Source organism: Microcaecilia unicolor, chromosome 13 (assembly GCF_901765095.1).
Source record: "Microcaecilia unicolor chromosome 13, aMicUni1.1, whole genome shotgun sequence".
NCBI lineage: Eukaryota > Metazoa > Chordata > Amphibia > Gymnophiona > Siphonopidae > Microcaecilia > Microcaecilia unicolor.
Genome location: NC_044043.1, coordinates 13,592,006 through 13,615,870, shown reverse-complemented (window position 1 = coordinate 13,615,870; position 23,865 = coordinate 13,592,006). Strand labels below are relative to the sequence as shown.

Here is a 23,865-nt window from a genome sequence, read left to right as displayed (position 1 = left end):
AGATTCTACATGGAATGTTGCTATTCCACTAGCAACATTCCATGTAGAAGCCTGCGCGGCCACATTGGTGATCTGCAAGGGCCGACTTCTACATGGAATGTTGCTAGTGGAATAGCAACATTCCATGTAGAAGCCTGCGCGGCCACATTGGTGATCTGCAAGGGCCGACTTCTACATGGAATGTTGCTAGTGGAATAGCAACATTCCATGTAGAATCTCAAATAGTAGCAACAGTGGAGGAGTGGCCTAGTGGTTAGGGTGGTGGATTTTGGTCCTGGGGAACTGAGGAACTGAGTTTGATTCCCACTTCAGGCACAGGCAGCTCCTTGTGACTCTGGGCAAGTCACTTAACCCTCCATTGCCCCAGGTACAAATAAGTACCTGTATACAATATGTAAGCCGCATTGAGCCTGCCATGAGTGGGAAAGCGCGGGGTACAAATGTAACAAAAAACAAAAAAAGGCTAGCATTTAAGGGGGCTTTTTTTTACAGTTACTATAGTATCAGTATAAAACACAGCTAATACGGACAGAAAGCCTCAGCTTATACTCTTAATTTGAGTCATTTTAGGTATATTAGAAGCAAGAAGCCGACGAAAGAATCAGTTGGACTGCTAAATGACTGAGGAGTAAAAGGGGCACGCAGGGAAGACAAGGCCATAGCGGAGAGATTTGCTTCAGTCTTCACAGAGGAAAATGTGGGAGAGCTATCAATACCAGAAATGGTATTCAATGCTGACAAGTCAGGGAAACTGAATCAAATCTCTCTAAACCTGGATGATGTAATGAGGCAATCTAACAAACTGAAGAGTAGCAAATCTCCTGGACCGGATGGTAAACATCCCAGAATACTGATAGACTTGAAGAATGAACTTACAGGGCTATTGTTAGTAATATGTCATTTATTTTTAAAATCATGCCTGGTACCGGAAGATTGGAGGGTGATCAATGTAACGCCAATTTTTAAAAGGGGTTCCAGAGGTGATCTGGGAAATTATAGACCGGTGAGACGGACATTGGTGTCCGGCAAAATGGTAGAGACTATTATAAAGAAAACAAATTACAGAGCATATACATAAGCATAGATTAATGAGACAAAGCTAACATGGATTTAGTGAAGAAACGAAGTAGTGACCAAACGTGGATAAAGGTGAGCCAGCTGATATTGTGTATTTGGATTTTCAAAAGGCATTTGACAAAGCACCTCATGAAAGACTCCTGAGGAGCTCAGAGAGTCATGGGATAGGAGGTAATGTCCTATAGTGGATTAAAAACTGGTTAAAATATAGAAAACAGGGAGTAGAGTTAAATGGTCTGTATCTCTAAGGAGAAAGGTACATAGTGGGGTTTCCACAGGGGCCTGTGCTAGGACTGCTGCTTCTTAACTAGAGATGGAAATAACTAGTGAGGTAATTACATTTAATGATGACACAAAGTTATTCAAAGTTGTTAAACTGCAAGAGGATTGTGAAAAATTGCGGAAGGACCTTACAAGACTGAGCATCCAAATGGCAGATAACATTTAATGTGAGCAAGTGCAAAGTGATGAATGTGGGAGAGAGGAACCCAAACTATAGCTATGAGATGCAAGGTTCAACATTAGGAGTCACCGATGAGGAAAAGGATCAAGATGTCATCGTTGATGATACATTGAAACTCTCTGCTCAGTGTGCAGCAGTAGCTAAGAACGCCAACAGAATGTTAGGAATTATTAGGAAAGGAATGGAAATGAGGACGTTATAATGCCTTTGTATCACTCCATGGTGCGACTGCGCTTTGAATACTGTGTGCAATTCTGGTCGCCACATCTCAAAAAAGACATAGAGGCATATTTTCAAAGCACTTAGCCTTCCAAAGTTCCATAGCCTCATAGTGGAATCAGAAATGGTACAGAGAAGGCCAACAAAAATGATAAAGGGGATGGGACAACCTCCTTATAAGGAAAGGCTAAAGTGACTAGGGCTCTTCAGCTTGGAGAAGAGACGGTTGAGGGGAGATATTTTATAGAGGTCTATAAAATAATGAATGGAATGGGTGGATGTGAATCACTTGTTTACTCTTTCCAAAAATACTAGGACTAGGGGGCACGCAACGAAGCAATTAAGTAGTAAATTTAAAACAAATCGGAAAAAATATTTCTTCACTCAACGAGTAATTAAACTCTGGAATTTGTTGCCAGATAATGTAGAAAAGCAGCTTAGCAGGGTTTAAAAAAGGTTTGGATAACTTCCTAAAAGAAAAGTCCATAAGTCATGACTAAAATGGACTTGGGGAAAATCCACCGCTCATTTCTAGGATAAGCAGAATAAAATCTATTTTACTGTTTTGGGACCTTGTCAGGTACTTGTAACCTGGATTGGCCACTGTTGGAAACAGGATACTGGGCTTGATGTTTCACCATCTTACCTTGAGTATGTACTTAAACTCTAGAAATGGTGAGCCAGAAAATTTTTGTCTTCTGTCCTTTCCCGTGATGATTACGAGAATTTATTTGATTTGGGGTTTTCTATTTTGTCAGTTTCCAATAATATGCACACTATGAGGAAAGAGAGCAAACTATTATAGTTCACCCATGCACACTAGTTTGTAAATGTGCGGTGGTTCCACTATCAGAAAAGGGTGTGCACTCTTTCAACATATTGCGCACTATTACGGGCAAAACACGTTTTCTTTAGAAATGCCAACAGCAAATTCTATGTTGCAGCAAATGACAACCAATCCTCATTTATACTCCCTCTAGGAAGAAACATCCTAGCTGATAGTCAGCCAGGGTGGTCAGCATTTTTTCTTAAACACCAGTCACCGCAGTTGAATTAAATCTAGATATTCAGAGCCATTTAAAAAGATCTGTTGGAGTACACAGCATAACACATCTGGTCAGAAGGCTGCTGTTTCACATTTTAGAATCTGAATAAAAACAACAGGATTGTTAAGTAATTCGTTCAAGGTCATAGCAAATTGTGGAGTCAAGTCTTTTTTCCATCTCGGTTTGCTAACCACTATTCATAAACCTCAATATGTATACTTCAGAAGAAAGTCGAGAAAAAAGAAGAGAAGGTTGAGATTTAAATATCTCAGTGGCATGAATGCACAAGAGGCAGGTCTCTTTCAACTGAAATGAAGCTCTGGAGTGAGAGATAAGGGGACAGACTCAGAAGTAATCTAAAGGAATATTTCTTTACAGAAACGGTGGTGGAGACAAGGACTGCATCTGAATTCAAGAAAGCATGGAATAGGCCAGTGACGGGCAACCTTTTGAGCTTGGTGTGTCAAAATTCGCGAAAAAAAACGAGCATAACTCGGGTGGTGTGTCACTTCGAGAAAAATCTACTAGGACCGCCCCCGGGCCCCCCTACCCGAGATCGCTGCCCACCCCTCCACCTGCTACCGGGCCCAGAACTAACCTTAAAGCCTCCTTTCACGTCGCAGCAAGCAGCAGCAGGGCAGACCTCTCCTCCTTCCTTCTGTGCTCTGCCCTCGCGGACGTTACGTCAGGCGAGGGCGGGACACGGAAGGAAGGAGTGGCCTGCCCTGCTGCTGCGACGTGAAAGGAGGCTTTAAGGTTAGTTTCCGGGAGCGAGGGCGGACCACACTGCGGCGGCGCCGCGTGTCATCAAAAATGGCTACGCGTGTCAGTGCTGACATGCGTGTTATAGGTTCGCCATCAGGGGAATAGGCATATAGGATCTCTTAGGACAGGGGGGGCAACCCAAGTCAGCATTTCCCCAATGAATATGCATGAGATCCAACTGCATACAATGGAGGGCAGTATCTGCAAATAGATTTCATGCATATTCAGTGGGGAAATCCTTAAAACTTGACCGGGTTGTGCTCTCAAAGACCAAGGTTGCGCCCACCCTTGTCTTTGGGGGAAGAAAAGATAGTGACCTTTGTCTGCCGTCATTTTCTCTGTTTGTATATCACTTTCTTTCTTAAAGATACATTGCAAAAGGTTATGGTCCCTAAAACATTCCACAGAAATTAAACCAACATTTTTGTTTCCCAGCTGCTAATCTATACAGGCAAACAACACAGTGATGCTGATACAGTTTCTGCTCTTCTTTCACAACAGTCCCTTTTTTTTGTCCACGGTCATCTATTTAATCACAACCTCCTAGGACTGATCCAAAGGCTGTGTCACCTATTACCTTAACGCAGGGTTTTCAACCCAGTCCTCAGGGCACACCTAGCCAGTTGGATTTTCAGGATACCCACAATGAATATGCATGAGAAACATTTGCAGGCACTAACCTCCACAGTATACAAATTCTTCTCATGCACATTCATTGGGTATCCTGAAAACCTTACCACCTGGGTGTGTCCTGAGAACTGCATTGAAAACTACTGCCATAAAAAGGAGAGGAAGATTTGATATACCTGCTTTCTGTGGTTACAATCAAAGCCATTTCAATATTATACACAAACTAGTAAAAAAGCCCCGTTTCTGATGCAAATGAAACGGGGGCTAGCAATGTTTTCTTCTGTGTGCATGTGGGAGTGTGTGTGTCCCTGCCCTCCCCCCTCTGAGTCCTTCACTGTTACAGAGCCAGCGATTTGATTTCGTGCTCTGCTGTTTTCCTTCACTGACTGTGTTACAAAGAGGGCGGGGCAGACACTCATAGGGAAACCGGATATCTCGCCCCCTTCACACTTCCAGCTGGAGGCTTCATAGAACGTTGGTGTTGCCTTTTATATAGAGAGATAGTAAAAAAGCCCCGTTTCTGATGCAAATGAAACGGGGGCTAGCAATGTTTTCTTCTGTGTGCATGTGGGAGTGTGTGTGTCCCTGCCCTCTGGCCTCTCTCCCCTCCCCCCTCTGAGTCCTTCACTGTTACAGAGCCAGCGATTTGATTTCGTGCTCTGCTGTTTTCCTTCACTGACTGTGTTACAGAGAGGGCGGGGCAGACACTCATAGGGAAACCGGATATCTCGCCCCCTTCACACTTCCGGCTGGAGGCTTCATAGAACGTTGGTGTTGCCTTTTATATAGAGAGATTGGTGCTGCCTTTTATATAGAGAGATAGTAAAAAAGCCCCGTTTCTGATGCAAATGAAACGGGGGCTAGCAATGTTTTCTTCTGTGTGCATGTGGGAGTGTGTGTGTCCCTGCCCTCTGGCCTCTCTCCCCTCCCCCCTCTGAGTCCTTCACTGTTACAGAGCCAGCGATTTGATTTCGTGCTCTGCTGTTTTCCTTCACTGACTGTGTTACAGAGAGGGCGGGGCAGACACTCATAGGGAAAACGGATATCTCGCCCCCTTCACACTTCCGGCTGGAGGCTTCATAGAACGTTGGTGTTGCCTTTTATATAGAGAGATTGGTGTTGCCTTTTATATAGAGAGATAGTAAAAAAGCCCCGTTTCTGATGCAAATGAAACGGGGGCTAGCAATGTTTTCTTCTGTGTGCATGTGGGAGTGTGTGTGTCCCTGCCCTCTGGCCTCTCTCCCCTCCCCCCTCTGAGTCCTTCACTGTTACAGAGCCAGCGATTTGATTTCGTGCTCTGCTGTTTTCCTTCACTGACTGTGTTACAGAGAGGGCGGGGCAGACACTCATGGGGAAACCGGATATCTCGCCCCCTTCACACTTCCGGCTGGAGGCTTCATAGAACGTTGGTGTTGCCTTTTATATAGAGAGATAGTAAAAAAGCCCCGTTTCTGATGCAAATGAAACGGGGGCTAGCAATGTTTTCTTCTGTGTGCATGTGGGAGTGTGTGTGTCCCTGCCCTCTGGCCTCTCTCCCCTCCCCCCTCTGAGTCCTTCACTGTTACAGAGCCAGCGATTTGATTTCGTGCTCTGCTGTTTTCCTTCACTGACTGTGTTACAGAGAGGGCGGGGCAGACACTCATAGGGAAACCGGATATCTCGCCCCCTTCACACTTCCGGCTGGAGGCTTCATAGAACGTTGGTGTTGCCTTTTATATAGAGAGATAGTAAAAAAGCCCCGTTTCTGATGCAAATGAAACGGGGGCTAGCAATGTTTTCTTCTGTGTGCATGTGGGAGTGTGTGTGTCCCTGCCCTCTGGCCTCTCTCCCCTCCCCCCTCTGAGTCCTTCACTGTTATAGAGCCAGCGATTTGATTTCGTGCTCTGCTGTTTTCCTTCACTGACTGTTTGTGTTACAGAGAGGGCGGGGCAGACACTCATGGGGAAACCAGATATCTCTCCCCCTTCACACTTCCGGCTGGAGGCTTCATAGAACGTTGGTGTTGCCTTTTATATAGAGAGAAGAGAGATACTTGGTTGGAAGAGGATATATAATAGGGTAAAAAGCCCCTAAGTAGCTGGAAACAAAAGTTTGCAATGCCAGAACCCAGGCCCATAACAGGCTTGAGCTGGAAGTCTAAAGAAGCAAAAGGCAGCTACCATACTAAAAAAAATTCCAAACCACCAAGTTCCTGTAAACTTTTCAGCTGAAATTTGCGAGACTAAACAGACTGGCCTTTATGTTTTTATCTTTTTTTCCATAAGCTACTTCCTTACCAAAAGGTGCATTCCATCAATACCTGCTCCATTACCCGGGCTAACCTAAACGCACAGATAATTTGAGGTCCCCATAAAGTAATCCATAATTCCAATCAAAACCTTTCTGCCTGAACCCTAACACCTACTGCAAGGACCAAAACACCTGAATTCACACACACTATAGAAAAGCACCAATTCAATCTCTTCTGAATTCTCTTCCCCATACTTTCACCACACTTAAAACCACCCTTACAGATAAAACTGTTTGTTTTGGTTTTTTTACAATTTCTACCCTGCGCTTTCCCACTCATGGCAGGCTCAATGCGGCTTGCATGGGGCAATGGAGGGTTAAGTGACTTGCCCAGAGTTCCACTATCAACATTCCATGTAGAAGTCGGCCCTTGCAGATCACCAATGTGGCCGCGCAGGCTTCTGCTTCTGTGAGTCTGACGTCCTGCACGTACGTGCAGGACGTCAGACTCACAGAAACAGAAGCCTGCGCAGCCTTCTACATGGAATGTTGCTAGTGGAATAGCAACATTCCATGTAGAATCTCCAATAGTAGCAACATTCCATGTAGAATCTCCAACATTCCATGTAGAATCTCCAATAGTAGCAACATTCCATGTAGAATCTCCAACAGTAGCAACATTCCATGTAGAATCTCCAATAGTAGCAACATTCCATGTAGAATCTCCAATAGTAGCAACATTCCATGTAGACTCTCCAATAGTTTGCGTGTAGAATCTCCAATATCAACATTCCATGTAGAATCTCCAATAGTAGCAACATTCCATGTAGAATCTCAAAGAGTAGCAACAGAACCTCAAATAGTAGCAACATTCCATGTAGAATCTCCAACAGTAGCAACATTCCATGTAGAATCTCAAATAGTATCTATTTTATTTTTGTTATATTTGTACCCTGCGCTGTCCCACTCATGGCAGGCTCAATGCGGCTTACATGGGGCAGTGGAGGGTTAAGTGACTTGCCCAGAGTCACAAGGAGCTGCCTGTGCCTGAAGTGGGAATCGAACTCAGTTCCTCAGGACCAAAGTCCACCACCCTAACCACTAGGCCACTCCTCCACTCCAGTGTTACACCCTAATATCCTTCGTTATTGTCCTATCGCCCTATCAGTTCCCACGGTCAGATTCCATTGTTTCTATTCCTAGATGATATTTCGACTTTGACTTTGTCTTCCCACAACTCTTCACAATGTACCCATAATCGTATTATGACCATTTGTATTGCCAGTATTCAAAACGTATTGGAAGCCACACTGAACCCGCAAATAGGTGGGAAAATGTGGGATACAAATGCAATAAATAGAACAAAGAGGACGGGTACAGGGTCAGACAGCCATGAGATCAGTGGTGAAACGCCTTCAGAGCCAGCAGCCCCCGATATTCAGCAAACTGAGTGGCGCCCCCAATCCTTTGGATCTTGCCCATATGTCCCAGTGAAGAGGACACAAGCACAAAGCTGGCCTCTGCCGCGAAGGTGAGAGAAGGGCACCGGGCCAGGGGCTGGCAACCCCCGGAAGAGTCTCGTGTTTCAGTGACGGCGCTCCGTTTCACTCCCCACAAGAAGACTTACACGATACTACTGGCGACCGCGGTTCCGCCCCTCGCACGGCGGCCATTTCCCGGTTACCTTGTAGCACCGCAAAGCATTGTGGGATACTCTACTAAAACCTTAACCCTCGGCGTGCTGTGCCCCATCGATGCTTCTGTTTGTTGCTACAGCCCTTGGTTGCCATGGTAGCCGACCTAGGTGGAAGTCGTGTTGCCAGGTGGGCGGTTTTCCCGCCCAATTGGCCGGTTTTCCGCGACCCGCCGCAGGAAATTTTTGCCCGCGGCCAGGTGGAAAATTTTTTTCCCACCCAAACCAGCCTAAAACCCGCCCAAACTCAAACCCCGCCACTGACACCCCCACCCCCGCGTCATCAACCCCGCCTCCCCGTCATCGGCCCCGCCCAGAACGTCACTAACCCCGCCCAGAACATCACTAACCCCGCCCCCCGCGGCCGAAAAAACCGCCCAAAATACAAAAAAGAAGCCCAAAAAAACCGAAACCGGCCGCAGGTAAAATTTCCCGCGGCGGGTCGCAGACACTGCTTCTTTTGTGTCTTTTGGGCGGTTTTTTAGGCGGTTTTTTTCAGCCGTGGGGGGCGGGGTTAGTGACGTTCTGGGCGGGCCGATGACGGCGGGGGTGATGACGCAGGGGTGGGGGGTGTCAGGGGCGGGGTTTGGGTGGGTTTTGGGCTGGATTTGGGCTCCTTTGGGTGGGAAAAAAATTTTCCACCTGGCAACCCTGAAGAGGAGAAGAGGGTGGAGGGCACGCTAGGCACGCGAGCCCCACCAGCCAATAAGTAGACTGCCAACCACCACTCTCCGCTGCTTGGCTCTGAAAATGAGCAGCATGGCTGGGTGCAAGAGAAGTCCCAGCCTGCTGATCTGACCTGGAAACAAGGAGCGGGAAGCAGCAGCAGTCTAGTTACTTGGGGCGCAGGGTTCGGCTTCCCTGCCAGCTAAGTAATAGAGAATGCAGGAGGGAGCCCATGCCCACATTTTGGGAGCTAGTTGTTAAAGTAGCGGGAGGGGGGGGGGGGGGGGCTACGTGCGGCTTTGCCCGGGGCCCGTCCCAGTCTCGTCTCTTGGTGGCCCCGGTGTCGTTATGCTCATATTAGCCCTCTCCTCAAGTCACTTCACTGGCTTCCTATCCGTTTCCGCATACCAGTGGCGTAGCCAGACCTGACATTTTGGAATGGCCCAGAGCTAATATGGGTGGGCACTATGTATACAAGTATGAGTAGTATTTCATGAAGGATTTCTAAGTATATAATTTGCCCAACAGTTGTCCTGTTTCAACATAAACCGCATACATACTTTACGGAACACCACCATTTAAAAATTTTCTATCCTGCACAATCCCACAATTCTAGGCAATTACTGGACAAACAGCACTTAAACCTGACCAGACATAAGTCTACTATAATGGCAAAGCTCTCAACACACATCACAGTATCCTGCAAAATAATTATAGCAATGGCACATATCCATCAAACTGTGTTAAAACCTCCTTTTCTAAAACTTTAGATAAAAATGGCAAACTGGACACCAGCCTAAAAATATTTGGCAGATCTGTCATAGTGCACAGCTAAGATGTTTCCTCTTACAGTTTTCCATTGAAAAAAAGTGTATTCAAATTCTGGTAGGACTTCAGTAATAGTAACATTGTCAAAATCCCTTCCCTTCCAGATTCTTTGTGAAGTAACATTAAATCTTATGAAGCTTCTTAGAGCCTATGTAGCAAACCTTTACACCATCAGTTCTGAACACACAATTATCAGTAACAGTACCTTTAAAAGGGCGGCAGTGAATATACACAACAGCAATATATGTCCCATTGTAAAAGCCAGACAAGTCAGATTGATATAGGTCCCCACACAAAGCACATGCCAAAACACAGAACAACTCTCACCAATTACAGAATAAAGGATCAAAAATTAGGAAATGTCCTCTAGCCCAGCATCAGCCCCAGAGATGCCAAGTTACCCAGTTCCAGGCTGGAAATTTTGGGGCAGGCCTGGATTTATGCCCACTCCATGCTGTTGCATTATGGGACTCGAAGTACACAAAGGGCACTACAAATCCCACACTGTTTTGGGATACAAGTTCAAAACCAGGACTGCCACAAAATCGCCAGCCTGGAACTGGATAACTTGGCATCTCTGCAGCCCTGCCCTTCCCTACCCTTCATACCCCAGCATCAGCCCTGCCCTTGCCTACCCCTTTCCCCATCCCTCCTTGTAGCTTGACATCAGCCCTGTCCTTCCCCTTCCCCATCCCCCATAGCTCAACATCAGCCCTCCTCTACTCCTCATAGTCTGCCCTTCCTTCCCCGTTCCCCCATAGTCTAACATCTCCTCTTCCCTTTCCAATCATCCACCCCCACCCAGAAGCCCAACATAAAATATATATATATGTATTTTACCTGGCCACTGCAGAGCTCACCCCCCACCCAGAAGACCACCAACAGGAAATATACAGCTTTTCTTTAAACCGAACAATGTGAAGCCCACCACCATTAAATATAAAACTGCTTTTCTTTTCTTTTTGTACCAGAGTCCAACGCTGAGAACGTTTCCTGTAGGTTTCAGAAAAGTCTATGATCTCGATTCGAAGAAGAACCTTTCCCAATTCCCACATTTCCTCAGGGCAGGGCCAGGCTGAGGCTCGCAGCCTTGCACTAGCTTTTAAGCCAGGTATTGTAGGGAAAACAAATTTTCAAGACTAAAGTTGGGACCCAGAAGAATTAACCCGAAACATTTACACTTTCACTATATACTGATAGATAAATCACTGCTTGGCGTCAGGAAGACTAACACGTTGTTCATAAACAGCAGGTAGAGCCAAACGCTCCCAACTCAGCAAGCCTCTAATACTCCCAACACGGACACAGGAAATTCTTGAATTCATTTCAGCTGTTGCCAAAATATTAAAGTGTATAGTCTCAGCATTTAATTGCACAGGTTGTAAAAGAATGCAATTTGTAAACGGGTTGAGGAGGTCGCAATACAGGAAGTTCTTCAGATTTTGGATAAGGAGATTTTTTTTTCCTTCCTTCCAGACTCTGGCAAGTTTTGCAGCCGCCCTCTGGCCGTGGTTTCCCCCTGCTGCATCAATGACATTTTGCGCACTCTGATCAATAAATACATCCCTTACCTAGAACCGCTATTCCCACTTCCCTGTATGTCAGACTATCCCACTCTCTCAGATGCAGAGGTCAACAAGCAGTGTGGTTTCGCCCCCCTCACGACACCCCTTTTGCTGTCACGTTCCCAAAAGTTAGAACACTCAACCCGGCCTGCGTGCACGACACGTGCAGCTATTTCTTTAGTCTGCCCTCAGAGCCGAGGAGCGGAGCGAGAGTGAGGCTGAACACGCCGCCGCGCACACACAGCCACGTCATCATACAGTACCGCTACTGAAGGATGGATGGAGGAAACAACGATGCGACCTGCTGCAAGTGCATTTTTCAGCGCTGAGCCGAAGGTAGGCGGGCTGATGAGCCTGGAGAGATCAGCTGAGCCTGAGCGGGTGCCCGCGATGTGCTGCTGCACTGTGTGCACTTGGGTGGGCGGGCCTGAGCCTGGAGAGATTAACTGAGCCAGAGCGGGTGCAGTTTCTGCCATGGTCGCTAGGCTGCTGCAGTGTGTGTGTGCTTGCCGCTTGGGTGGGCGGGCCTGAGCTGAAATTGGGTGGGCCCAGGCCCACCCATAGCTACGCCCCAGCCGCATACAGTTCAAACTCCTCTTATTGACTTACAAGTGCATTCACTCTGCAGCTTCTCAGTACCTCTCCACTCTCATCTCTCCCTACATTCCTCCCCGGGAACTCCGTTCACTGGGTAAATCTCTCTTATCTGCACCCTTCTCCTCCACTGCTAACTCCAGACTCCGTTCCTTTTATCTTGCTGCACCATATGCCTGGAATAGACTTCCTGAGCCGGTACGTCAAGCTCCGTCTCTGGCCGTCTTCAAATCTAAGCTAAAAGCCCACCTTTTTGATGCTGCTTTTAACTCCTAACCCTTCTTCACTTGTCCAGAACCCTTATTTTATCATCTTCACTTTAATATTCCCTTATCTCTTGTTTGTCTGACCTAATTAGATTGTAAGCTCTGTCGAGCAGGGACTGTCTCTTCATGTTCAAGTGTACAGCGCTGCATACGTCTAATAGCGCTATAGAAATGATAAGTAGTAGTAGTAATAGTCTTATGCCCCCACTAATTAACTTTCAGATCCCTAATCTGCCCCACCACAATACATCATACTTTTAAATAGTACCCTTTGGTGTGTGTGTGTGTGTATATATATATATATATATATATATATATATCTATCTCTATATAAATAAAATCCCCCTCAGACGTTCTGAAGCTCACCTCACTCCAACTGTGGCTCCTGACCTAGGCTATTTGGACTCCCGCACTCAGCCACGCCCATCTGCGCCCTAGGCCACGCCCCATCTGGACATAAAAACCACTCTCAACGTTCCATTGACCACTGATGTCAATGAAGCCAGTTCGTTTGTTCGAAGCTCTGTAGCACAGTCTGTGGGCCCCGCCCTCGCGTCAAACGTAATGACGTTGAGGGCGGAGCACATTCAAGGCGCCAATCAGTAGCCGAAAGCAGGAGAGAGGGCGGAACGACGAAGAGGAGGCGGGTTCGAAGCTCTGTAGCACAGTCTGTGGGCCCCGCCCTCGCGTCAAACGTCATGACGTTGAGGGCGGAGCACATTCAAGGAGCCAATCAGTAGCCGAAAGCAGGAGAGAGGGCGGAACGACGAAGAGGAGGCGGGAGAGAGGGCGCAATGTGGAAGAGGAGGCGGCCCGGCAGCGCTTCTACACACTACGAGGAAAACCTGGCTAGCGCCCGTTTCATTTCTTTCCGAAACGGGCCTTTTTTACTAGTATATATATAAAAGGCACCACCAACGTTCTAAATGAAGCCTCCAGCCGGAAGTGTGAAGGGGGAGAGATATCCGGTTTCCCCATGAGTGTCTGCCCTGCCCTTGCTCTCTCTGTAACACAAACAGTGAAGGAAAACACAACAAAGCACGAAATCAAATCGCTCTCTCTGTAACAGTGAAGGACTCAGAGGGGGGGAGGGGGAGAGAGGACAGAAGCCCTCACTATCTCTGTAACACAAACACAGCACAGCAGGAATCTTAACACTGAAGGACTCGACTCCGAGGGGGGAGGGGACAGACAGCACAGGGGAAGGGAGAGAGGGCAGGGACACACACACTCCCACATGCACACAGAAGAAAACCTTACTAGCCCCCGTTTCATTTGCATCAGAAACGGGGCTTTTTTACTAGTATATATATATATATATATATATATATATATATATATATTACATACACACAAATAAGGGCAATTTCCAAAATAACATACATAGTAACATAGTAAATGACAGCAGATAAAGACCTGTAAAGTCTTACTTAGTTGCACAGTTTATGGAAAATAGTCCATGTGAAAACTGCTCATCTTCCTGCAGGTAAAAGTATGCATTGTTGGTTGAGTGTATGTGGCTGTCAGGATCTATTGTTTTGCTTTGACTGAGCTGCTCTTTGCTATCCCCTCCCCCCCCCCCTCCAAAGCTGCTGTCCTAGGTGACCACTTAAGTCTTGCCTAATGGTTGGGCTAATCCAGATTGTTGTTAAATATGTATGTGAAGGGGAAGGGTTAGGTCAGTGGTTCCCAAACCTGGTCCTGGAGGCACCCCAGCCACTCAGGTTTTCAGGATATCCACAATAAATATACATGAGAGAGATTTTAATGCACTGCCCCCACTGCATGCTAATCTCATGAATATTCACTGTGGGTATCCTAAAACCCTGACTGGCTGGTGTGCCTCCAAGACCAGGTTGGAGAATCACTGGGTTAGGTGTAAGGAGAAAATGGGGTGCGTTGCTTTTATGAGTGCATGGGGGTGCTCATAGGCAGTGGAACAGGGTGGCCTGCTGGGGCCATGGCCTGACCAATACTGTGCCCAACACATCAGCAATCTGAGAGTTAGAGACAGGACTTATTGGTTTGGCTGGCCACTCCTTTGTTTTGCTGCCCCTGGGGGTGCTGGTGAGGAGACATTATATCCTACAGTTTTGCACCTTATCCACTTCCCTTTACCCGATGATCTCTCCCCCAACTTCACATACTCTCTACAAGCTCTTTCTGCTACTCCCACTCACTGTACGTTTGGGAAGCTCGCCAGGTGCCCTAGGCCTGGATTGGCCGCTGTCGAGGACAGGATGCTGGGCTTGATGGACCCTTGGTCTTTTCCCAGTGTGGCAATACTTATGTACTTATCCCCTCAACCGCTCTACTTCCCTACACTTACCTCCATGCTTTCTCCTCCCCACCCACACACTCTCAATCTCACTTGCCTTCACTCACCCACCATGCTCTACACTCCCTAATCACTCACTCACTCCAAGGATCTCTTACCTTCACATGCACACCACCTGGCTTTCTCCCCCTCCTAGTCAGCTACCAGGGCAGCTAAGGGGCACACAGTATCAGGGTATAGCAAATAGACAGCTAATTCCCTCCCTCCCCCCTCCTGTGCAGGAGTTACTGAGGTGCTTTGTGGTGTTGCAACATAGCTGGAAAATGGCAGCCATGTGAGAGGTAGAACAGTCAGAGCAGAGCTGAGAATCACAACCTGAGTCCCATACTGGTCTGAGGCAACCTGGGAGCAGCAGAGCTGTGAGCTGAGAAGCATCTTCTGCCATCACTAAGTATCCTCGGGGTGGGGGGTCCTCAAACCTTGGCCAATCAGTATCCAGGCTCTGAAGGTAAAGATCGTCTCAGCACAGGAGTAAAGTAAACCCTCATGATTTAGTACTGCAATGCCATGGTTCCTCCGGGTTCTTTGGCTAGTAGGGCTTGGGGATCTGCCTGGCACTCTTTCATTTTTGCAGAACTAGTGAAACAGGCTGCTGGCATTGCTGTCATTTTGCTGGGTAAGTGGTGAGGGCAAGGGAGGGGAGAATTAAAGGTAGGACAGTTTAACTCAGATCTGGTTATCTGGCTACCCTAAAACAGTCCTCCAACAATGTAACAACATTAATAGTCTAGGTGGAGTGTTGTAAAAGCTTAATGCACACAGCAATAGTATTAATAACAGCATAACTAAGATTGAACGGACTCTCTGCAAAGGAATTCATATAAGCCCCATAATACCATGGGGTCACGTCCCTCTCAGAGCCCCAATCAGAGTGGGAGATGGGGGTTATGGAAATTGAGGGGTTTCTGGGGCAGAATATGTGTATGGGTGAGTACTGAGGATAAAAGTAATGTGTGGGCTAGTGTCTACCACAGGAGGTGTATCTAGAGGCAAGTGTAAGGTGTGTAGGGCGGGACAATACGTGTGGGGTACGTAAGGGGGTCTCTGAGATAGTAAGGATTTGTGGGGGGTGGCTTCTACAAGTGAGATTCTGAGGTTGTTGAAGTTGGGGTGTGATGTGTGTAGGTGAGGTGCATCACGAGGGTCTAAGGTAGGATGAGGACAGAGTATCAGGTGTACAATGAAGATGTCACCTCTCGTTTAGACTACATAGTAACATAGTAGATGACGGCAGAAAAAGACCTGCACGGTCCATCTAGTCTGCCCACGATAAACTCATATGTGTATACCTTACCTTGATTTGTACCTGTCTTTTTCAGGGCACAGACCGTATAAGTCTGTGCAGCAGTATTTCCCGCCTCCCAACCACCAGTCCCGCCTCCCATCACCGGCTCCGGCACAGACCCCGTATAAGTCTGCCCTCCCCCATCTTAGCCTCTCAACCACCAACCCCTTTTCCCCCCCGCCACCCAATTTCAGCTAAGCTTCTGTGGATCCATTCCTTCTGCACAGGATTCCTTTATGCCTGTCCCACGCATGCTTGAATTCCGTTACCGTTTTCATCTCCACCACCTCCCGCGGGAGGGCATTCCAAGCGTTCACCACCCTCTCCGTGAAGAAATACTTCCTGACATCTTTCCTGAGTCTGCCCCCCTTCAATCTCATTTCATGTCCTCTCGTTCTACCGCCTTCCCATCTCCGGAAAAGATTCGTTTGCGGATTAATACCTTTCAAATATTTGAACGTCTGTATCATATCACCCCTGTTCCTCCTTTCCTCCAGAGTATACATGTTCAGGTCAGCAAGTCTCTCTTCATACGTCTTGGAACGCAACTCCCATACCATCCTCGTAGCTTTTCTTTGTACCGCTTCCATTTTTTTAACATCCTTCGCAAGGTACGGCCTCCAAAACTGAACACAATACTCCAGGTGGGGCCTCACCAACGTCTTATACAGGGGCATTAAAACCTCCTTTTTTCTGCTGGTCACACCTCTCTCTATACAGCCTAGCAACCTTCTCGCTACGGCCACCGCCTTGTCGCACTGTTTCATCGCCTTTAGGTCCTCAGATACTATCACCCCAAGATCCCTCTCCCCGTCCGTGTCTATCAGGCTCTCCCCACCTAACACATATGCCTCCCTTGGATTTCTACTCCCTAAGTGCATCACTTTGCATTTCTTCGCATTGAATTTTAATTGCCAAACGTTAGACCATTTTTCCAGCTTCTTCAGATCTTTTTTCATGTTTTCCACTCCCTCCGGGGTGTCCACTCTGTTGCAAATCTTGGTGTCATCCGCAAAAAGGCAAACTTTACCTTGTAACCCTTTGGCAATGTCACTCACAAATATATTGAACAGAATGGGCCCCAGCACCGATCCCTGAGGCACTCCACTACTCACCTTTCCCTCCTCCGAGTGAACTCCATTCACTACCACCCTCTGGCGTCTGCCCGTCAACCAGTTCCTAATCCAGTTCACCACTACTGCAATCTGCTTCTTGCTGGCCTCCCACTTAGTTACCTCTCCCCTCTCCAATCGGTTCAAAACTCTGCTGCCCGTCTCGTCTTCCGCCAGGGTCGCTTTACTCATACTACCCCTCTCCTCAAGTCGCTTCACTGGCTCCCTATCCGTTTTCGCACCCTGTTCAAACTTCTTCTACTAACCTATCAACGTACTCACTCTGCTGCTCCCCAGTATCTCGCCACACTCGTACTTCCCTACACCCCTTCCTGTGCACTCCGCTCCATGGATAAATCCTTCTTATCTGTTCCCTTCTCCACTACTGCCAACTCCAGACTTCGCGCCTTCTGTCTCGCTGCACCCTACGCCTGGAATAAACTTCCTGAGCCCCTACGTCTTGCCCCATCCTTGGCCACCTTTAAATCTAGACTGAAAGCCCACCTCTTTAACATTGCTTTTGACTCGTAACCACTCGCCTCCACCTACCCTTCTCTCCTCCTTCCTGTACACATTAATTGATTTGATTACTTTATTTTTTATCTATTAGATTGTAAGCTCTTTGAGCAGGGACTGTCTTTCTTCTATGTTTGTGCAGCGCTGCGTACGCCTTGTAGCGCTATAGAAATGCTAAATAGTAGTAGTAGTTGGTCTGGAGCACTTGGAGATTAGCCCAGAAGATATTGTATTTACCTCTAGCAATTATTTCCATGCTGCCTCATCTTCTTGTTCAATTCCTGATGCGGCCAGGCAGCAGGAGAAGCGTCAAATCCACTGCCGAATCTATAACAACCCATCTTGAAATAGCCTCAATCAGAATTTATCATAAAACCCTGCTCGACCACCTGAACTGTGTCCTGTTTTACACACCACCATGTAACTGGAACAAAAGCCAGTCAAACATCATGGACTTCATTTCAAATACTTGTGTATCCATCTCCAATATACTAGTACTAGGAGACATTAACCTTCACCTAGAAGACCCAAACTCTATCAACGCCCGAGAATGCAAGGACTTCCTTCATTTATGTGATCTTACATGGCCACACATGCAAACAACCCATGCGAAAAGGCACACACTCGACCTCATCTCACACAAACTGTCCACTGACCAGAACCTAATAATAACACAAACTAATTGGACAGAAACGCCAAGGACCAATCATTACAAACCAAACCTATCCCTAAAATGGCGGAAAAGGGGTTCTCTCCACATGCGAGAACATACAACCTACACCACGAGAGGCCAAACAGACTCGGATACATTCTGGTAACAGATATGCAATAATGATTGGACAGCACAAACGGACTCCATATACTACCTCTCAGAATGGGACAAAAGATGTAGACACATACTAGACGAAAAAGCACCCTTACAAACAAGAACTTCACGCAGACACAACTCGATACCGTGGTTCAATGAAGAACTGAAAAAATTAAAAACACAATCCAGGAAACTGGAACGCGCATGGAAGAAAATAAAAGATGAACACACACTCAACGCATGGCAACAAATACAAATACGCAATAAGATAGACCAAAAGGTCATACTACAAAACTAAAATAGGGCCGGATTACAAAAATACCAAGAAACTATATCATCTTGTGAATAAACTACTAGACACAACGCCGGTCACCTCAACCAACATAGACATCCGAGCTGCAGACAACCTTGCTAAATACTTCAACAAAAAAATTGCAAACCTATGCAAAACTCTACCTGAGGACAACACGGACATCAAAAACTTCATCAATGGACTAGACCCAACTCCTGGTGAATACCCAGCGGACCGAATCTGGTCGAATTTCGCTCTCCTCACCGCCGATACAGTTATTTATTTATTTCATTAGGCTTTATCGCCTTTTTGAAGGAATTCACTCAAGGCGATTAACAGGTACTCCAACAGCCATTGTCAATTGGATACCTGCCCCAGCTACTTAATAAAATCCGCCCCCCCCCCACTGCTTCATAACAGACCTAAACTTCATGCTTCAACAAGGTATCTTCCCTAAAGAAAAAGGCAACATCCTACTCACCCCAATACCAAAAGACACCAAAAAAAAAACCCCACAAATGACATCACCAACTACTGCCCAGTAGCATCTATCCCATTTGTAGTTAAACTAATGGAAGGCTTGGTAACCAAACAACTTAATGATTACATAAATAAATTCACAGTACTACATGACTCACAATCAGGATTTCGCCCATACACCGCACCGAAACAGTACTAATTACTCTCCTAACTAAATTCAAGCAGGAAATAGCAATAGGTAAAAGCATACTTCTCCTCCAATTTGACATGTCCAGTGTGTTCGACAAGGTCAACCATAATATACTACTAAGACTTCTAGAGTACTTCGGAATCGGTGGAAACACACTCAAATGGATCAAAGGTTTCCTAACCACCAGATCATATCAAGTGAAATCAAGTACAAACATATCATCACCTTGGAAACCAGACTGCAGAGTACCGAAAGGATCACCACTATCACCGATCCTTTTCAACCTCATGATGACCCCACTAGCCAAGACCTTATCCACCCAAGGCCTTAACCCATTCATCTACGCTGATGACATTACAATATTCATCCCCTACAAACATGATCTGACAGAAATCACCAATGAAATCAAGCTCAGCCTAAATATCATGAACTCATGGGCAAATGCATTCCAACTAAAACTCAACACAGAAAAATACACACTGTCTCATCATCTCATCCCAATACAATACATACAAACCCACAAACATCAACACCCCAGGTTACACCCTCCCTATCTCAGACAGCCTGAAAATTCTCGGAGTAACAATCGACCGGAACCTCTCACTAGAGAACCAAGCGAAATCCACCATAAAGAAAATGTTTCACTCAACGTGGAGACTCAAACGCGTGAAACCATTCCTCTCAAGGGAAGTATTTCGCAACCTGATACAATCAATGGTACTAAGCCACGCAGACTACTGCAATGGAATCTATGATTTGTTCTTTGCATCCCGTATAAAGAAACTTCAAACTTCAGACCGCACAAAACACAGCAGCCAGGCTTATATTTGGAAAAACACATTTTGAAAGCACCAAACCCCTACAACAAAAACTGCACTGGCTCCCAAAGAACGTATCGCTTTCAAAATCTGTGCAATAGTTCATCAAATTATTTATGGAGAAGCCCCGGGATATATGACAGACCTCATTGACCTGCCAACTAGAAACACCACACGATCAGCACGTTCATACCTAAATCTCCATTACCCAAGCAGCAAAGGACTCAAATACAAATGAACTTGCGCATCCACCTTTTCCTATTTAAGCGCACAACTATAGAACACACTGCCTAAAGTAGTAAAAACTACGGTCGACCACTTAAATTTCCGAAAGGTCCTAAAAACTAACCTGTTCAGAAAGGCATACCCCACCAACCCAACATAAATAACCTGGACACTTGCAACATAACGAAACCAAAGAACGTAATGGACATATCCTAACTCTTCATATTTCTCTCTAAGTTCCCCCAATGTATTCACCATACTTGAACCTCTTTCTACCATAATATCACCTTGTATTTATTCATACCGGAACTGCAAATGCTGTTACGGTACTATGTAAGCCACATTGAGCCTGCAAGTAGGTGGGAAAATGTGGGATACAAATATAACAACCAAATAAATAAATAAAATTTAAGCACCTTTTGAAATAAGATCTACGAGATCACTCGGCTCATAATGTCACACTTGGCCACACAGGAGCAGGGTATGAGCAACTTAAGCGCTTCTCCTCTGCCCGGTCACATCAGGCTCAGAGGCAATGCAGTGACAATGCCAAAGGTAAGTACAATGTCTGTCATGTTAAACTTGCACCACACTGCCACTGCTGTTCCTGTTGGCCCTCAAATTTTGATACCGCTGCAAACGAGGCATCCCGACAATGAGTTCCTGAGTGTCAAAGGTGGGTCAGCACATGCTTCAGCCTAAGAATTCAATCAAAATAATGTTTACAGACCTATGCCGCATTTAGCTAATCACCAAAGCAGAAATTCTGCAGCTGCTCAAGCTAAGGAAACCTAAATTGCTTTTTATTTTATCCCAGAGCAAGAGAAAATCATGCAATTTCACCTTTATCCACCCTCAAAATGGAAACTGAGTGAATAAAAAGTGGGCCAATAGCTGCTCTGTTTCTTTGTAGTTTAACCACAAACGTTAACCAGGACCATAAAACTGGAGTTTAACACTGCTTAAATCAAGAAAGGTCAAAACCAAACCTCAGCACCTGTCCAGCAATTCCGACGCCCAATCCTCCGATCTTGTAACCTAAAATCTCCCTACACAAACAGAACTTTCACTCATGCTTCTAGAACAATATATATTTTTTTTCTCTTTTTAGCACTGGCATGAGCTCATTTCCTTCCTCAGAACAGAAAACAAGCTGAGTTATAGCAGGAAAATCCTGAGCCTTGGTGCTTTCCAGCAGAGCAAAGTATGCTGGGCTTGGCAGTCCAAAGGGACACTTTCAGTTTATGAGGAACAGACTGGAGGGGACTACAACTCTCATAATGCAAAAGTAGATTGAGATTAGTGGTGGGGTTTCTGAGCTCAGACTTTGCTAGGGGAAGCTCAGCTTATCATCAGAGTATTCTCTCTATATAAAAGGCAACACCAACGTTCTATGAAGCCTCCAGCCGGAAGTGTGAAGGGGGCGAGATATCCGGTTTGCCCAAGAGTGTGTGCCCCGCCCTCGCGTCACAACGTGATGACGACGAGTGCGGAGCAAACACACTCCACGAAACGCCATCTCCCCCTGCCCCTCGCTGGCCATTTTTCACATGCACACCGCATCGCGGAGCGCCAACGACAGCAGCGGACAGGTCCCTGGAGGGGGGGTTGGGGTACAGCTGGATCCCTGGCCATGGGTGGCTGCAGGGGGGGGCCGAGGGATGGAGCGCCAGCGACAGCAGCGGACAGGTGCCTGCCTGGAGGGGGGTTGGGGGACAGCTGGGTCCCTGGCCATGGGTGCCTGCAGGGGGGGGCCGGGGAACAGGACGGTCGCTGGACACAAAAACCTTGCTAGCGCCCGTTTCATCTCTCAAAGAAACGGGCCTTTTTTGCTAGTTTTTTATAAAAACAATCAGCCCTATACACTATGCCTTTTTTCATCAGATTCAAACTGGCAGAAAACCTTTAGTACATAGTGCCCCCCGCATAAAACTGAAATTTAAGGTTCAAGTTGCAACGCAGCCATGTTAACAAATTAAAAGCCGTCACAGCCACGTTTTGCCAACTGTCTGCTTCAGGGGTGTCACAATTCATCGTAAACAATATATAAACAAATAAAACATAGAGAAGGGATGAACAGAAACAAATGGTTTCTAGAATCATACAGAAACAGTACTTGACAACCATAGTGCATAAAAATCTATAGATACATAACAGCGTTTGATATCCATAAATCATGTTTGTTTATTTAAGACATTTATATCCCACATTATCCCAAACAAGTTTGGGTTCAATGTGGCTAACAGGACACAATGTTAGTTCCTTGTCAAATATCTTTAATGCCATCTTAAAACAAATGATTGAATTGCTATTTCTGATGTGCGCAAAACTCAGAATGGGTTGGTTGGCAAGATGTTAAGATAATCTCTGATAATACAGCCAGCTTTACCTCCTAGTGTAGTTATATAAGCTTTTTGCAATGAAACAGCAAATGGTTTATAAGATCCCTCTCCCTGCCTGTACATATCAGACTCTCACCGCCTAACATATATGTCTCCCGTGGATTTCTACTCCCTAAGTGCATCATTTTGCATTTCTTAGCATTGAATTTTAATTGCCAAACATTAGGCCATTCTTCTAGCTTCTGCAGATCCTTTTTCATGTTTTCCACTCCCTCTGGGGTGTCCACTCTATTACAAATCTTGGTATCATCCGAAAAAAGGCAAACTTTACCTTCTAACCCTTCGGCAATGTCACTCACAAATATATTGAACAGAATCGGCCCCAGCACCGATCCCTGAGGCACTCCACTACTCACCTTTCCCTCATCCAAGTGAATTCCATTAACCACCAACCTCTGGCGTCTGTCCGTCAACCAGTTCCTAATCCAATTCACCACGTTGGGTCCTATCTTCAGCCTGTCAAGTTTATTCAAGCCTCCTGTGGGGACCCGTGTCAAAAGCTTTGCTGAAGTCTAAGTAGATTACATCTATAGCACGTCCTTGATTCAACTCGCTGGTCACCCAGTCAAAGAATTCAATGAGATACGTTTGGCACGATTTACCTTTGGTAAAACCATGTTGTCTCGGATCTTGCAACTTATTGGCTTCCAGGAAATTCACTATCCTTTCCTTCAGCATCGCTTCCATTATTTTTCCAATAACCGAAGTGAGACTTACCGACCTGTAGTTTCCAGCTTCTTCTCTGTCATCACTTTTGTGAAGAGGGACCACATCCGTTCTTCTCCAATCCCACAGAACCTCGCCCGTCTCCAAGGATTTATTAAACAAATCTTTAAGAGGACCCGCCAGAACCTCTCTGAGCTCCCTCAATATCCTGGGGTGGATCCCGTCTGGTCCCATGGCTTTGTCCACCTTTAGATTTTCAAGTTGCTCATATATGCTCTCTTCTGTATATCAACTCCATTCTCATATGTACTTTTGCCAGTCAATCATGGTCCTTCTCTAGGATTTTCTTCAGTGAATACAGAACAAAATTATTTGTTTAGCAAATTTGCTTTTTCTTCATCATTATCCACATAGCGGTTCGCAGCATCTTTCAGTCTCACAATTCCATTTTTAGTCTTCCTCCTTTCACTAATATACCTGAAGAAATTTTTGTCGCCCCTCTTTACATTTCTAGCCATTTGTTCTTCTGCTTTCGCCAGACGTATCTCTCTCTTGGCTTCTTTCAATTTCATCCGGTATTCCTCTCCGTGTTCCTCTTCTTGAGTTTTTCTGTATTTCATGAATGTCAACTCTTTAGACTTTATTTTCTCAGCCACTTGCTTGGAGAACCATATCGGATTCCTTTTTCTCTT

At 46.0% G+C, this 23,865-nt stretch overlaps 1 protein-coding gene across 2 annotated transcripts in view; it reads right to left on the bottom strand.

Moving 5' to 3' along the window:
* The window catches only part of TNFAIP1 (TNF alpha induced protein 1), a 67,255-nt gene that overhangs the window by 36,427 nt on the left and 6,963 nt on the right, over positions 1 to 23,865 (bottom strand). The window contains exon 1 of one of the 2 annotated variants that reach the window (XM_030222570.1): positions 21,095 to 21,174. The exons of the other annotated variant lie outside the window; for it this stretch is intronic. The gene's annotated coding sequence lies outside the window, so the exon portion shown is untranslated. Of the gene's footprint in view, positions 1 to 21,094; positions 21,175 to 23,865 lie in introns of those variants that run through there. 2 annotated transcript variants of the gene reach the window in all.